This window comes from Callithrix jacchus, chromosome 4, assembly GCF_049354715.1.
Source record: "Callithrix jacchus isolate 240 chromosome 4, calJac240_pri, whole genome shotgun sequence".
Classification (NCBI taxonomy): Eukaryota; Metazoa; Chordata; class Mammalia; order Primates; family Cebidae; genus Callithrix; species Callithrix jacchus.
The window spans coordinates 152,598,866-152,614,654 of record NC_133505.1 but is presented as its reverse complement, the minus strand read 5'-3'; the positions used below and the strand labels follow the sequence as shown (position 1 = coordinate 152,614,654).

Below are 15,789 nucleotides of genomic sequence, written 5' to 3'. Positions count from 1 at the left end.
ATATAAATTGTATATAATATATACATTGCATATTATAATGTATAATTCTATATTACATATAAAAATACCAAATATGATTGTATATTTATATAATTAATGGGTACCTTATATATAATGAGAGATAGATATTTAGTGCAATATTATTTATATATATTTAATAATATACATAAAATTATTTGGATTATATATTTACACATACTATATAAATGCATAAATTATATATAATTACATATATAATTATATATTAATTCTGTTTTATGTATAATATATGACATTATGTATTAGATAATTATATATATTCATTAAATACAATATATACGAAATGAGAGGGAGAGATGCAGACAGAGAAACAGAGAGAGATTTATTGTAATAAATTGACTTACATGATTGTGGAGTCTTGACAAGGTCGAAATCTGCAGGGTGGTCTGGTGGTTTAAAGAGTCAAGGAAGAGTTGGTATTGCAGCTCAAGTTTGAAGACATTCTGCTGGCAGAAATCCCTCTTCCAGGAAGTTCATCTTTTTCTCTTAAGGCCTTCCACTGATTGCATGAGGCCTACCCATGTTATGGAAAGTAATCTGCTTTACTCAAAATCTACTGATTTAAATGTTGATCTCATCTAAAAAAAAAAAAAAAATTCACAGAAACATCTAAAATAATGTTTGACCAAATATCTACATAGTGTGGCCTAACTAAGCTCACAGATAAAATTAACTGTGACAGTCACTTTCTCCAATGTAAGCTATTCTGATCTTGTTTGAACCTTCAAAGGCCAATTAACAATAGTCAGAGGCTAGGAAGTATTTGGAGCAGAGAGAATGTCTTTAGTAATTAAAAAAAAAAATGAAATATCTATGGAGAGTTATTTGAAATTAGTAACACATTAAGAGCCTTTCCTAAAACAGGAAAAAACAAAGAAATTAATTCCCTTGAGCTTTAATTCAGGTTTCTCATCTGTTTTGAAATATACCACTGTTCTAGGAAAATAATCATACCAATTCCTTCCTTGTAATTGACATATTTAATAAGATGTAGATAAATTATATAGGTGATAAATGATGTAGATAAATAATATAGGTGATAAATGATGTAGATAAATAATATAGGTGAAGATTCCATTGACTAATTCAAACTTGCTGCTTCTGACTTAGATAAAGAATGTGTGTTTTTTTTAATCTCAGAAATTGTTAAGAAACAGCTTCTGGAATTTGGAAATATAAAATATTTTTCTTAAGCCTTACTTTAAAAAGATACATATATATGTTTCACCTCTAGAATTTGCTTTCTATTTTTCTATGAAGATAGTTCGTCAGTGCTTGGTAGCATTAGTGTATGCAACCCAAAAGGCAGTTTTAGAATGGGGTGGTGACCAGACAGCAACTGTCCCAAGTGGTTCTCTAGGGGCCAAATATTTAAAACTCAAAGACTCCTGGGCTGGGATATAATTGAAGAATGGCACAAAATATTTGAAGTAGCCACATAAAACCTACCGTTCCAGAAAAGCTTCCTGGCTTTCATTTTCTTGTCAGAGATGTTTCCAGATGTATCAAAACAACTACAAAAGTAACTTGATTCTTCTATGCCTTATCTCCCTTTAAGTGCAGGACTTCACTACCCTGAGACTACACATTCTTTACAAAAGACATGAATCTGATTTCTGGAAATGAGAACAAAATATAATTGTAATGAATAATTTCTATTTATACTTTATTTTAGCTCTTATATCTTAGATCAATGAAATGTGTAAAGTAGTCATTTAATAATCATTTCAATTTGCTATGCTGAGGTTATGTTTATTCCTTCAACATATTGTGTAAACCATGTACTAGCTTTGTGGGGTACGCTGGAGATTCTGAGAAGAGTAAGACACAGCTTCTAACCTCAAGCAGGTCTTGTTCTAGTTGGATATGCAGGTGGTGCTATGGGCTAAATGTTTTTCCCATCCAAAATTCATGTTGTAACTTGATCCCTGATGCAACAGTATTAAGAGGTGAGACTTTTAGGTCACTGAGTCATGAGGGCTCTGCCCTCCTGCATGGAATTCGGTTCCCTTTTAAAAGGGCTTGACAGAGGAAATTTGCCCTTTTCCTCCCTTTAGTCCCTTCTATCATATGAGAGCACAGCACTCCTTCCCTTTGGAGGACATGACAGCAAAGTGCCATCCTAGAGGCAAACAGCAGCCCTCACTAGACAGCAATCCTGCCAGAGCCATGATCTTGGACTTCTTAGCCTCCATAACTAAGAAAATAAGCATCTGTTCATTCTAAATACTCCGTCTGTGGTATTTTGCTACAAGATCGCAAACAGACAAAAATGGTGGGTGAACAAATGTAGGTGTCATAACAGCCAAGACACAAAGGTGGGGGTCAAGTCTTCTTCAGAGAGTGGAGGTTATTGACAGTCCAAGTCAATAAGAAAGATATAAATTCTCCCTATGTCTACTGCATGGTCAGCAATAGATTTAGCCTTCCCTGTGTGTGGTGTTGCCCTCAGCTGTGAACAGTTTGACTCAAATTGAAGACATTTTTTGAGGTTTTCCTTCATAGCTGGCAGGCAATGGGCTACATGGACTATGGAGTCTGAAAGACAGGGCACCTCTCACAAAGCCTGACCGGAAGGGAAAATAGGAGGCAGCCAATGTAGAACCAGTGCCCGAAATGTGATCTTTAGGGAGCTGGAGCACTTTTTCCTACAACTATCTAACACAAGAGCTACCAACCTGGTACTCCTAGCTCAGTCATTCTTCATCTGAGGGTTGCTAAAATAGTGTAGGCCTTCATTGCATGTTATTTATACACTGATGCCTACTCCCAAGAATAATGTAAGCTTACTTGAAGTCACATATACAATATTACCACTGAAAGAATATATAATGTTTTAAAATAATTAAGGAGGTAATAAGTAGGTAGTTTAATCTAGTTTAATGCAACTGAGCATTAAATTTAGCTCTATTTTTACTGATAGTCAAAGAGAAAAGGAAAAAAGAAAGAAGATGGGGGAACAGGATGAGTTCACATGCTTTCATCAACATAAAAAGAAAATGAGCAATTTAGAAATGTCTTTTTTCTTCCTCTAGGAGAAAATTCAAAGAATATCGTGTAAGGATATTTCTATAAAGAGCGTTAAGTAATTCATAATAGTACAAAGGATGAAGATACATAAATACAGCTTGTGGGTGTTGGGGAGGGTATGAATTCCAAATAAAAGCTGAAGGCAAATTGTTAAAGTTTTTGAAAGGTCTTTCTACCGTGAGGCAACAAAGTGACAATAACTCCCACTATTAATGTTGACACTGTATTAGGGCTTTACATATATTTTCCCTAATAATGTTGGGAGGTACATACTACTGTTCTTCTAGAAGTTTCCTAGGGGACCTGTGAGAGATTGAGGATCTTGGTCATGTAAAGCTAAGACATGAATCTGGGTCTTTCTGGTCTAAAGTCACATTTTTTCCACTTTACTCATCCAGGCATGTAGCTTTCTATTGACTTGGTGTGGAGATAGAGGCAAAACAATATGGAAATGCTAGTTATCATGTTCCTATCTCTCCAAAAACTACTGTCCAGGTCCAACTTTTGATACAATCAAGAGAGCAAACAATCTGAGTTTGAGTTAACTGAAAAATGCTTGCAATATTAATATTTTGCAAAAAAATTCAAATGTTTTCTATACCATATATTTAAGAGACAAAACTGATTTTCTTTCACATGAAAATTAGAGCCAGATATAGACTTTCCAAGTCAAAGAGTAAATTATATCCTTGCACAAAAGTAGACTGTGGGGCTGGTGAGGATCAGGGCCAAAATTTTTCACAATAAAGCTTAAAAACAGCATATATCATTAAGGACTCATGCTTGAAAGTGATAGAAAGCCCAATTTGAATCCATAGTGAGAAAGATGAATTTGTTATCTCACAAAATCTAAAGAAGTAGTGAATATCTAAACCATGTGAAAGACATTGAGTTGGGTTTCAGGAACTGACTGTCTCAGGAAGTTGAATGATACCAGGTTTCTTTCATTTACTTTCTCTCTCTCACTTAATATTCTCTCTCTCTTCCCTGCCTCTCCTCTCTGCCAACTTTATCATACACTGAGTCAGTCTTTCTCTTTGTGGCAGGAAATATGATCACTGACACTTCCTAAGTTTTACATCTCAATTCCATTACAGGACAAGATTGCCTAACACACACCACATCAACTCCCCAGTAAACAACTCAAGGAATGCCTCTAATTAGAACGGCTTGGTTTGGTTACCCATCCTTAGAGCCCTCAATCCTTTCTAGGAGGCAGAGTTACAGTGGAAGGAGGAGTAGTTTCCAGAAAAATGAGTTGCTTTTTTTTTCAGAAGTAGGTAAGAGGTGGTTAGTAGACAAATAATAAATATTATTCCCAAGATTGTCTAGTCTCAGTGGCTTTTAAAAATGCAGACTAACAACTGTCAGTTTCTTCTATACAATAGAAAATAGTTTGTTTAATTGATGGATTAAACTTTTTATTTATCGGCTGGGCGCAGTGGCTCAAGCCTGTAATCCCAGCACTTTGGGAGGCCGAGGCGGGTGGATCACGAGGTCAAGAGATCGAGACCATCCTGGTCAACATGGTGAAACCCCGTCTCTACTCAAAATACAAAAAATTAGCTGGGCATGGTGGCGTGTGCCTGTAATCCCAGCTACTCAGGAGGCTGAGGCAGGAGAATTGCCTGAACCCAGGAGGCGGAGGTTGCAGTGAGCCGAGATGGCGCCATTGCACTCCAGCCTGGGTAACAAGAGTGAAACTCTGCCTCAAAAAAAAAAAAACTTTTTATTTATCAATACCTTATCTTCCTTAAAAAGAGATTTAAGATCTTTAAAATGCAACATAAAATACAGCAATAAGCTACAAATAAAATATGCCAATATATAATAAACTACAAATTATAAGAGAATGAGAAAGAAAAAACAAACATGGGAGCAAAAACTAGAAGTAGAAATGAGTTAAACGAAAGAAGCAATCATACTGTCATCTTGAGCTACAAATTTTGTTCTATGACAGGGAATGGAAAAAGGGAAATCTGATTGGTGACTCAATTCATGATACCCATAAAATGAAAACAAATAAATTTGTCTAGATAAGCCTGACTTACCTCCCTCACATTATCACCAGAAAAGAAATGTTGAAGCACTTTATAAAGCAGAGAGTGAGATATATAACATGAGTTCCACAGGAGGCTGCACAGAGAAATTATCAGTGCAAGTCCAGAGCATAATACCAAATAGATTTCAGGAACAATAATTCAGTAGGGGGTCAAAAAATATATTCTGGAGTTACATGTCTCACCGTTTAAGAGATTTAATTCAATGAAAGTTTTTATTCATGTATTCAATTAGCAATTTTTGTGGGGTACCCACTACTTGACACAGTGAGAAAAAAAGATGAAAGAAGAGATTATACGTATTTTCCCAAAGGAATCTGTGGACATTGTTTGCTCCCATTGAGTTTTTAATAGATAAACTTGAGTGACAAGGAATTCAAGAGTATATTCTCAAGGAAGTAGCTAGCAATTCTTCTATGTTGCCAGTTAAGCAAACAAGTATACAGCATCCTGCAGGGAAGAGCTAGTGTTGTAATAAATAACTTGTGAAAAACAAAAACACCTAAAGACATTTTCCTGAAGCCATCCCTCTTCCTCTTGGAGGTGAGTGAGCAAATTTCAGTAGGCAGAACCAAGATCATTCTTAGAAAATAATAAATTGTCAGAATGTCCCGAATTTCTGTTCCAGATAATTTGGCAGTGATTTTAATTGATTAAGAAAAGTTACAAGGTGACATATCTGAATGCCTGTTTCAACATAATAAGAGCCCCATAAAACACATGAGAACAGCAAGGTTTTAACTACGTTCTGGCATAGCCTCCAGGAAGGACTATTTGTACACATCAAGATAAGTGGACAAGGTGACATGCTACACTGATTCTTAATAATAATTCAATAGTTGAGAGTTAGCAAACAAAAGCTAATTTTGAAGTAGTTATTCATTTGGGGCAAGACAAACAATAATATAACAAATTTTCTGTTAAACATCCTATACTGTGGTTATACATTGCATGCCTATAAAAGTACTTATGAGAAATCTGTGATACCTGTAGAATAGTTCTTTTTTGAACAGCCTGTATCCAGATAGGCCTGCCTGGATAAGGCAGCCATGAAAGAATTATCCCAGATAACTTACCATGTTGCTAATGTTAAAGAATTTATTCATCACAGTAGGGGTATAAAACATCAACTGGACACCAAAATGACAGTTTGGGTTTGGGTATCATTGATAACCATCAGGAAATATTATTATCATACATGATAGTCATTATATTTCATTATATAATATTAAGTAATAATTATAATAATGATTAAATAGTATTATATATTATTATTTTACTGTTACTAGTTAGTAGTTTAAGCTATTAACCACCTGTCATTCCAATAAGAATGTGTCCTTTACTGTTTGCTATGGCAAGAAAACATGCATTTAATCAAAACAATCACTGTGACAATTTATACATTCCAATTAGGAGTGGAAATTAATCTACTAGCTCCTAGCCACTCTATGTTTGCAGGTAGCTTTGTGATCGTCTGAATCCACATTGAAAGCCTGCTATTTATATTGAAATCACAAAGTTTGGCCCATGCAAAAATCAATAGATGACAATAGATCAGAAATGTTGCAAAAATTCAGAACTTGTTTCTAATATCTTTTTTTGTCATTTATATGAAAAAGAATATAGCAGTGATTCAACTGTAAACCAGTTCTACAGGTGCTTTCTTATTCCTCAAAAAGGAATAGTCACAGCCTGGCAAATAGCAGTCACTCAGTAAATATGTGTTGAATGAACTACACTGAGCAGATGACTCTTAAATAGGAAATCGAAGGATTTTAGTCTTGTAAATGGATAAACTACATTTTGAGCCCATGCTGAAGAAATAGAGGTGAGTTAATAAAGATGATTTAGGCTAGGTGCGGTGGCTCACACCTGTAATCCCAGCACTTTGGGAGGCCAAGGTGGGGAGATCACTTGAGGCCAGGAATTCGACACCAGCCTGGCCAACATGGTGAAACCCCGTCTCTGCTAAAAAATACAAAAATTACTGTGTGTAGTGGGACATACCTGTAGTCCCAGCTACTCCAGAGGCTGAGGCAGGAGAATTTCTTGAACCTAGGAGGTAGAAATTGCAGTGAGACTCCATCTCAAAAAAAAAAAAAGGTGATTTTGATTTTGAACCAAAAGTATCTTCAGAGATCTGTGTCAATACAAGTTGATCAACCAGAGCTCTAATTATTATTGGTTTCATTTAGAGATTATTCTAATAAAAATTTCCAATGAAAACTTGACTATTCATAAACCTCTGAAAATTAAATCTAAAAAAACCTTTCTGTTTAAATTTTTCTACCTTCTCCTCTTCCACCAGACTCTCAGGCAATTCTTTCTTATTGCCTTTAGTATATGTGCTTATTTCAATCCTATTATTATATTACCATTTGTAACCTCTACTCTGTGGAAGGTTAAAATATTAAAAAGCCACAGTCAAAACTACTGTGTATAAAATATGAGAATTTAGGTTTTGACAGGTTAAATGGAATCCCTCTATGAAAAAAATGTGCATTTCTGTTAGAGTATTTACACATATTTTGATTGTTCTTTGTATATTTATTTTAGTCCTTTTTGGCTTCTGGGATATTGGCTGCTTTCTCCATTAGGCAAAATTTAAAGATAACTAAGTTCTGTAGAAATGAAGTACTCATGTATACATGAGACTAGTTAAATAACTGGTCAACCAATAAACACATATTTCATGAGATTCTGCAACTTTCTCAGTATTGAATAGAGGCCATATGTGTGTTGGAGAAGGTATTTTCCTCCAATTTCAAAGGCCTGGAAGCATTCATTTCAGTAATAGCGTAAGCCTGCTGAAATGGTGATAGGGAGATGAAGAATTAGGCTAAATAACAATTTAAGAGCATTTCACAAAATAGCTGTTCTAAAATATCTATAAAACTAATATATGAAAGCGTTTATCACAGGAGGGGATAATTGGGTATTTATTTGTGTTATTACTTAATGTCCATCTCTCCCACTACATTATAAACACTATGCAGGTAGGGACAATGTCAGTTTTACTAACCACTTTAACTTTTAGTGTTTTATGAGATAATAAGGGCTCAATGAAAATTTTCAAATAATTAAATCAATGACATATAATTGATAAGGAGACAATATTTTCTGATGTAAAGACCATGGGATCCTGGTTTATAAAACATCCTTTCTGTGATTTCAGAAAGTTATTTATTATCTCAGATCTTCAGTAACTTCATGTGAAAAATTGAGATAGGAATAAAGCATATTAAATAAGTTGTTGGTAGGGCCAATCAAAATACTGTATGAAGAGTATTTCTTAAACTATAAGATGTTATAATACTGTTTTTGTCAAATTATAGTAATAAATGAATATAATTCTCAAGAAGAAATAGTATTTGATTACAGCTGCTGTTGCTGGATAAAAATGCTGTTGCTATAATCCTCAATGACTGCTAATGTTCCCAAAAGTCATCAGATACATGCGCCTCCTGGCTGAAGTATACCTATGTAGTATTCCTACTGAAAAATTTAACTTGATTCTCATCAAGCCTCTAGATCTAACTATCCGTTTGCAGAAAATAAGGGAGTGGTGAGAATCAGTAAACTCCAGAATAAGAGAAATTCTATTAGACAAATGACCTGGTTTCTTTAATTAATAAATTTCAAGGCATTAAAAAAAGAGAGCGAGAAAGATGGAAGAATATGAGTTAAGGAGACTTAAGAGACACATCAACTAATTGCAATGTGTGTGGTCCCTGACTTTGTTGCTTCAACAAATACGTTTTTAGGAATTATAAAAGAGAAAGGGAGAACCTAGAGATTAAAATGGATTTCATCAAAATGAAAACATTTACTCTTAAAAGACATTGTTAAGGGAATGAAAAGACAAGCCACAGACTGAAAGTAAATATTTGTAAAACACATCTACTAATGGACTTTTATCCAGGCTATATGAAGAATTTTCAAAAGAATATTAAGAAAAACTGTTCCATTTAAAAAATTGGCAAGTAGGCTAGGCATGGTGGATCATGCCTGTAATTCCAGCACTTTGGAAGGCCAAAGCAGGAAAACTGTTTGAGGCTAGGAGTTTGAGACCAGCCTGGGAAACGTAGTGAGATCCCATCTCTACATAAACTAAAAAAAATTTGCTAGGAATGGTGGAGCACACCTATAGTCCTAACTACTCATGGGGCTGAGGTCAGAGAATGACTTGAGCCCAGGAGTTCACATTTGCAGTGAGCTGTGATCACACCACTGCTCTCCAGCCTGGGCAACAGAGCAAGACTCCATCTCTTTAAAAGAAAGTGAGGAAGGGTCAAGTTAACCAAACAGACACTTGACCAAAGTATGGATATAAATGGCAAATAAGCACATAAAAAATGCTCAACATCATCACTTATTAGAAAAATGGGAGTTACAACCACAGCAAGTTACTACTTTATATCTATTACAATGGTTAGAGTTTAATAATACTGGTGAGGATGCAGAGCAACTGGGACTCTCACACTGCTGGTGAGAATGAAGAGGCACATTAGCAGTTTCCTATAAAGCTAAACATGCACTTACCATGGGACCTAGTAATCATATTCTTAGGTATTTCCCTAAATGAATTAAAAACTTACATTTATACAAAAGTCTATACATGAATGTTTAAAGAGGTTTTAGCCATAATTGCAAAAAACTGAAAACCACCAAAAGTCAGTCAACAGATAGATGATGAGACAAACTGTGGTATATCCACACAACAGAATACTACTCAGCAATAAAATGGAAGAAATTACTAATACATACAGCCACATGGATGAATCACAAACGCAATGTACTAAGTGAAAGAAGCCAGACTCAAAAGGCTATATATGGTGTGATTCCATTTGTATGACATTTGGGAAAAGGCAAACTTACAGAGACCAAAATATGCTGCCTATTATTAAAAATGTTCATTGTCTTTTGGTTTTATATTTTTCTTCTCTATTTAGTATGACTGTCTATTGCATGAATTTTATTTCATGTAATCTTGCTTCAAACTCTTGAAAATATAAATGTATTCAAAGGGGAAAATAGTAGACATATATGGAAGATCTTATTACAGAGTATTTAATAATTATATGCTACATGGTGCTACTGTAATGGTAACTCATTAAAAAAAAATCCTCCAAGTGTATCTTGTCTTCAGTCTTTTAGTATTCCTCTGTTCTTATTCTCAAGAGTGTCCAGGAGGATAAGAGGCTGAGCACGTGAGCCAGGGGCATGAGGCACAGGGTCACAACTAAACCAGTGGACCAGGGCCAGCGTGGCTCAGGCCAGAGCAAGAGGCAGCCAACAGCAGCCATGCCAGAGAGAGCTGGGAAGACAGCACAGCAGTGCAGCCAGAGGCAAACAGGCAAAGCAGTGTGGTCTCTCGAGTTCACAGGACAGAAGTCTTGGCCCTGCTGTCCCCTGTGACGGTGCATTCTTCAAGTGGTTGTATTTCAGGGACTGACTCCAATTGCATTGCTTTTTTCTCCCCAGAATAATGAATATTCAGCTGGGCAAATTGTAAAACCAGTATCAGTAAACAACTTGGACTGACTGACTTACGCGAGAGTTATGGATTCTTTATATTTTTTAATTGATGAGTTGTAATTGTGCATATGTATGGATGCAATTGGATGTTTTGATACATATTCATACTGTATAATAATCAAATCAGGGTAGTTAGCATATCCATCACCTCATGCAATTATCATTTCCTTGAGGCGAGAACATTCAAAGTCCTCTTTTCTAGCAATTTTGTGATATACAATATCTTATCATTAACCAGTCACTTTACTATGCAAGAGAACACCAGAATGTAGTTGCAACTTTGTGCCCTTGACCAAGCTCTCTCCATCTTTCTCATCACCCTCTTCCTTCCCCATTCTGTGATAACCAATGTTTTACTCTCTAGTTCTGAGATACTGACTTCAAAAAATTTCCACGAGTAAGATCACATGTGTATTAGTCTGCTCTCATGCTGCTAATAAAGGCATACCCAAGATTAATTTACAAAGGAAAGAGGTTTAATTAACTCACAGCTCAGCATGGCTGGGCAGGCTTCAGGAGAAAACATGTCCTTCTTCACATTGCGGGCAGCAAACAGAAGGCCAAACAAAAGGGGGAAAAGCTTCTTATAGAACTATCAGATCTCGTGAGAACTCACTATCATGAGAACAGCAGCATGCGGGTAACCACCCTTATGATTCAATTACCTTTCACCAGGTCTCTCCCATGACACCTGGGGATTATAGATAGGAGCTACAATTCAAGATGAGATTTGGGTGGGGGCACAGTCAAACCATATCGATGGTTTGATCTTTTACCACCCTGGATTTTTTACCACCCTTGATCTTTTACCACCCTATTTGTGATGTGTGGCAACAATACAGAATTAAGCCATCCCTGGCCACTTTATTTGGATTTGCAAGTTGTGGACTGCATAACACCAGAAGGATAGCCATCTAAACGTTCTGAAAACGGAAGCATCAGGACTGTATGGCATTTTGCTATTTTTGGTGCTACATCATAGTGGTATAGGTGCCAAATAGCAAGTCTGCTAAGTCCCAGCTATTCTGACATTGCCAATGATTAATACCCTGGCATCACTCAGGCATTCACTATCTGCCTTTATCAAATAAAATCATAGGATTAATAATCTGGTAAGATCAAACTTATTTGCTAGTGTTTTTTTGTTTGTTTGTTTGATTGATTTTGTTGAGAATTCAGATGCTCCTGAAAAGGGGCAAATACAGAAACCAGAGACCACAGTGATACATCCAGTTCTATGTTGTGAGACTTTGGGTATCTTGCTTAAATGCTCATTGTCCCTGTTTCTCCAAATGCAAAGTAGAGATAACTTGAGCAATTCACGAGATTGATAGTGAACTTACAACAATTGGTTATAAAAAATGATTTGAAATAATTTTAGTTGCATTACACAAATATGGAGGGGCACTTCACCTAAAATTAGCTTAGTCCAGTTGTGGTTATCAAAATGGACTCATGACTTTTCAACTTGCCTCTGCTAGTGAAAATAGCAAAGCAAAAGAATGGCATTGAAGCCAAGACTTCAAGGGCTAAGGCAAGAGCAGAAGGCAGAAAGTAAAAATATTTTTCCTGTTTTGTTGTGTGATCTAGTTTCAGCCCTTCTAGTTCCCCACATCTGCTCTTACTGAAAGAATGATCTGGCTGATGCTAGAAGTTACTGTGGATAATCGCAGCTTTCCTTATGCCTCAGGACCCCATAAGCGGTAAAAAAGAACTTTCTTGGCTGGGCGCAGTGGCTCCTGTCTGTTATCTCAGCACTTTGGGAGGCCTAGGCAGACAGATCACTTGAGGTAGAGACCAGCCTGACCAACATGGCAAAATCCTGTCTATATTAAAAATATAAAATTATCTGACTGTGGCATCACGCACCTGTAATCTCAGCTACTCAGGAGGCTGAGACAAGAGAACCGCTTGAACCTGAAAGGTGGAGGAGGCTGCAGTGAGCGGAGATCATGCCACTACACTCCAGCCTGGGTGACAGATCCCTCTTCTCAGTAGATGATTTCTTTATTGTCTACTTCCCAGCTGTCTCCACCCTGTCCCTTACCTGAAGATCCATATATTTTCAGATGTCTTAGGTAAACTCAAGAAAGCTTTCATGCTGCGTTCTCATTATGCCAAGACAGGGTCTCATAAACCATGAGCTTGCACAACATGACTAGATTATGTGCATCTACTTTGATGTATTTTGCACCATCTAACGCTGTAAAGTACAATTTGCCTTCTGTTTCTTTCTGAAATCTTTCCCCTCTACTTCACAAATATTTGTTCTTTTACAAACATTAAAAGCATTTAACCAAATGTGGGAAGCAACTGAAGTTATCTTACTACTGAGGCATTAGACTGTTCAATTTTTCTGAGGAATGTTATTGTGTGACCTCACTAAGAAGGGAAATAAATAGAAACATATGTTGTTTATAATATTTCTCTGCATAAGATAAACTGAGAAGTGGGTGAGCAGAATCAGGGTGTGGCAAGCTAATTCAACTCTGGAGTATCTGAGAAAGACTTGGGTACAGATTAAACATCTAGAGAAGATGACAAGGCATTTGGGTTGCAGTGACATAGCCTATAATGCATAACTCATGTGAGCTTGTGGTAGATTTTTCCATTTCAGGTTGGAAATGAAAGCATCTTACAAGTGAACTGCAAGTCAATGTAGAGTTAATCTAGTTTTTGTTTGAGTGTTTGCTCTCCATATCTTGCTAATTAAATCACATTATGTGGGAGTCAGTCGTCCCAGACTCTGGTCCTGGCTCAGAAATTGATTTTATTGCCCTTCCTATTTATGAAATACAAGTAATATGAAAAGTCATAATGCCTCAGGGGGCACTAAATGCCAGCGAAGCTGGCTCCAGGATTTCTATAAAAAGGATATTAAGGGCAAATACTTTGGTTCTTCCTTTGTGTCCAGAAACCCAATGAAACTTCTACATGGATAAAAATGTGCTCCAGGGTGTCAAGGCAAATTGAGGATGATGATGTCAAGAGTTGCAAACTGTATAATTTTGATATATCACATATTACCGTGTAATTCAAATTTAAGAAAAGAAACAGACATAGATACAGAAGCAGAGAAAAAAGAAACAGAGAAACAGACAAGGCTACTGGGTGGAAGACTTTGCTTCTCAAGACTTTGCAACAAATAGGAAGTATGCATACAGGGCTAGACTTTGGAGTCCTTCATCTTCCCTTTCAATCCTTTCACCATCTTGAGGCCCTTGGAATCTCCTATTTCCATACTGCAGATCCTCTTCCGCTACCAATTGTCCATTATTCTAAATAAAACACTGCTCATTCCAGGGTTGCTTTTAATAGGTGATTCCACAAGACCTCACAAATTAGCAAAGAAACAAATTTATAACATTGTGCTCCACCCAGATGACTTGCCTTTCAATACCACTGAATAGACGTCAGATTTCCCAACTTGGAGGAAGAGGAAATGAAAACATACCTTTCCTAGAGTTTTGTTTCCCTCCCCAAAAAAAAGTCAACCTATAGATGAATCAGGGAGCCATTTGCCAAGTACTAGCTTCAGCTTTGTAACCTGATAGGAATGGAGAGCATGCTTACCTTTAACCGTTTACATACTGAAGAAGCAAGTTAGAAAGTGAGTATTTTTTTAGGTCTTACTATTTCTTCATCAATGCTCTGGAAGACATCCAGTTTTTCTTTTGGTGGAAAAACTCCCCCAAATCTACATTTTTACTTTTGAGGCTTATGTGATAGAGGCTTTCTTACTGGAACAACTTGACCTACACTGAGTGATTATTAATATCAATCCATAATTATTGACTTGCATAAACACATTTCTTTCTCCTGTTCCAGTCCCATCTTTGACACTGTAAATACATCCTGAATCACTTTGTATAACTAACAATGAATGAAAGTAATGCTGGTTACTTTTTTTATTCTAAACCACTTGAGTCTCATTTTCTTCTGGAGGTAGATTTCCTATGCTCAAATGCTGACTCGTAATCCTTGGTAAATTATTAACCTTTCTGTGTGGGAGAAAGACTCTCAGATGGCCCCCAATAACCATGTTTCCTACTGTTCACAAATAATCTTCTTTTCTTGAATGAGGACAAGAGCTATAACTTGCTTTTTAACCAATTAAATATGTTAAAGGTGTTAGGATATCACTTTCTTGTCTATGAAGGATTGTGACTTTTTCTTTTCATGTCTTTGAAATGAATAGGAATGGACAGCATTACTTTCATTTACCCTAAAGAAATATCTTTAAGAAATATTCTGTCTTAGAAAGACAAATTAGCTTAGTTTGTCACCTTAGATATTTTAGTGGAGTGGAAAATAATCCACTGACCTTGAAGACCAGCTTGCTTCTGTTCCCTGAAAGGTTCCAAAGTAACTGTGTGCAGGTAAGCTTCTATCCCAATGTAATTATGCATTTTCTTTCCTTTATTGTCAAAGTGTAAGGTCAGAGAATGGTCTGTGAAAAGTGTGCTGCCATCTCCAAATATGAAGCAACAACAATTTACAATTATTGATGTAACACAAATGTCATTTAACCAACATTTATTTAACATTGAGTATATCATATTCCCCTAGGCTCTCAGAATACAGGAATAAACTAGATAGAAAACAGACCCTGTCCCTTCACCTGCTGGAATTATCAGCCTTGCTTAACTACAAGGCTTAACGGAGGTTTCAGCTACAAATATTTATTTTTTGAGTTGGAGTCCTGCTTTGTTGCCCAGGGTGGAATGCAGTGGCAAAATCTCGGCTTAATGCAACCTCTGCCTCCTGGGTTCAAGTGATTTCCTGTCTCAGCCTTCTGAGTAGCTGGGATTACAGGTGTGTGCCACTTACCCTGGCGAATCTTGTATTTTTAGTAGAGATGGGGTTTCACCATGTTGGCCAGACTGGTCTTGAACACTTGACCTCAAGTGATCTACCCACCTTGGCCTCCCAAAGTGCTAGATTCAGGTGTGAGCCACGGCACCTGGCTTCAGCTACAAATCTTAATGAGTGGACTCAATATCTCTCAGAGGCATATAGCACAGGATGACTCAGTTGTTTCTGAGTTTTCCCAGAGATTTTGTTAGAAGTGCTCAAGTATAAATCCACTTATGATCTTGTGCTTGGAGTTCCTTTTCACTGC

At 36.5% G+C, this 15,789-nt stretch overlaps 1 protein-coding gene across 1 annotated transcript in view; it reads right to left on the bottom strand.

The window, feature by feature from the left end:
* LOC103792659 (uncharacterized) overlaps positions 1–15,789 on the bottom strand; it is a 28,238-nt gene that overhangs the window by 5,382 nt on the left and 7,067 nt on the right. Inside the window, exon 3 of the mRNA XM_078370903.1 lies at positions 384–617. The gene's annotated coding sequence lies outside the window, so the exon portion shown is untranslated. The remainder of the gene's footprint in view (positions 1–383; positions 618–15,789) is intronic.